The sequence below is a fragment of the Belonocnema kinseyi genome, chromosome 8, assembly GCF_010883055.1.
Source record: "Belonocnema kinseyi isolate 2016_QV_RU_SX_M_011 chromosome 8, B_treatae_v1, whole genome shotgun sequence".
Classification (NCBI taxonomy): domain Eukaryota; kingdom Metazoa; phylum Arthropoda; class Insecta; order Hymenoptera; family Cynipidae; genus Belonocnema; species Belonocnema kinseyi.
In genome coordinates, this window is record NC_046664.1 from 124784949 (window position 1) to 124787247 (window position 2299).

The 2299-nt window shown below is 35.6% G+C and overlaps 1 protein-coding gene across 3 annotated transcripts in view; it reads right to left on the bottom strand.

Moving 5' to 3' along the window:
* Nucleotides 1-2299, bottom strand: part of LOC117178994 (1-phosphatidylinositol 4,5-bisphosphate phosphodiesterase classes I and II) — a 661888-nt gene that overhangs the window by 45457 nt on the left and 614132 nt on the right. The window lies entirely within an intron of this gene.

Genomic DNA, 2299 nt, shown 5'->3' on the forward strand with positions numbered 1-2299 from the left:
AAAAAAATCACGATGTCATATGAAACTTGAAATGTTTGGTATTGGATATTGTTGACAGATGACAATACGCCAATTAGCACAAATGGTAAGTTCCGACAGTGTTTACAAGTGTGCCTACTAACCGCTAGATGGCAATACCGGTTTCATATGTATACACCTGGTATATGAAAATGTGGGCCAGATATTACTATGAAGAAGTAATACCTTATAAAAAATTAAAGTAGAACTAGTTCGCTTTAATTTCTATAGCAGGTTTTACCTTGCAATAGAAGGAATTTTATCACGGCGTGATATGCCAATTTCTCAATACGCGGAAAATACGAGAAAAACACTTACTTTCAGTCTGTTACAACTATAGTAAATTAATCGCTAGGTGAATATCAAAGTTTGCTCCTTCTTCTTCTTTGACTCCAAGATATTGGAAAATTATTCAAATTTGACTGAACTCTTGCTCTTTCTGGGTTAGGTCAGAAACTTTTCAATCTACCCTCGTATTGTCAAGCAGGTGCAAAAACATCAGCGCAACCTCAACATGGCATACATTTATTATAAACAAGCCTTTGGGATACGAAACTAAGTACTTTGATCGTGGTATTCCGAGAATCTTTAGACTCTTTCGCATTATGAATCGCATTTTCCACGCTGACTTATTTAGTGCCCTATGTTCTTTAGGCAGAAACTACTAATCAGAAACTTGAACAACCCGTTCTATAGGAGCAGCATAAAGAGAGGCAGGAGGGAATACAATATTACCCATCTGCTCGATATAGATGACATGAAAGTGTATGCCAGCTGGAGGGAAATACTGCAGAGATCAACCTACATTATCCTGCAGTTTTCGAACTACATCCATATAGAATTCAGGCTGGACAAGGCTAGATAACTGTACGCAAAAAGGAGAGTAGAATGCTAGTATTCTCTCCAAAATGGTGAAATTTTTTAATTCACATCTTAGCTTTCGTTCCTCTGAAGAAACACGTTTCTTCTAGGGCTTGTAAAGAGGATGTGGATGAGGATTTTTCTTAAGTGAATTTAGCGAATAAATATTAATTTACACAATGAGCTCATGTGTCTGGGGTGTGAATGTGAAGCAAAGATGGAAATTTCCAATTATAGAACTATCACGTTTTTCTAGATTAGTAATCACGAAGGCCTGCACGAAAATAGTAATACAGCAGAGGTATTAATTCTAATTTTTCTTTATCTATTTTAGGATCGAAACTTAATAGTAATCATTTAATTAATTCTCCTTTCTAATATTTAAAACCTAAAGAGTTCGGCCACTCAAACTTCAAGAAACACAAGCATAATTATATTTATTTCCGAATATTGTGTGATGAAGTCGTACTAAATTATTATCAGGGATAATATTTCTTTTTAAAAATTTACGAACAACACGAGGACGCAGAATCAGACATTGAAGATGGTCTAGATATAAAAGAATGGGAGGATCTCGCTGAAGAATTAAGTTCCGTTAAAAGCACGTTTGATAAAACATAAAAAACAGGCACATCTAGTCGCCACTGTAAAACAATATAAAAATAGATTATCTAAGCTTGATCCGACCGTGAATAATTTCCTAAAGGTAGTCGAAACAAGAATGGAACGAAAATTAGCGAAAGACATACAAAAACGAACGGAATAGTGCGAATTATTATCTCGGATCAATGAGGAACATGTTATAGATGTTGAAATACGGGTCGATCATATTCGCCGTGAAACTGAGGAGATCCACCAAACAAATGGGGATTTGATTTAAATAAAATGAACAATGAAAGACGTTTACGAGATTTAGAAGAAAATCAATTCTATATGAAAAATAATTCAGGACATAAGGTAATTCCTCGTGGAAAAATGCCTTTCTTGAAAAACCTTCCCATTTCAAAGTTTTTGGGTGAGGGTAAGAAAAGGCCTATGTAATTCCCAAGGGATTTCGAAACTTACGTCGGTGCTGTTGACGTTAGTAAAACATAACAGCATTATGCGATTTCGCCTTCCTTGTAAGACACGGCTAAAAAGTTATGTAATGTCATATCAGACAATCTCATATCATCAGACAGATATGACATCGATACATTCAAAATCAAATTTATCCCAAAATTTTGGAACGAGAATATCCAACACCAGATTAGTAGAGAATTAGAATTTGTATAGTGTAACCCGCGGAATAAATCACTCAGGCGGTTTATGCTATCTAAATACGAGGGTAGTTCAATAAGTCCTTAGAATGACCAACATATGGCGCGCGAATCGCTCCAAATCATCTGTTTTCAGTCAGCACCTCTCCCGACTAGATATA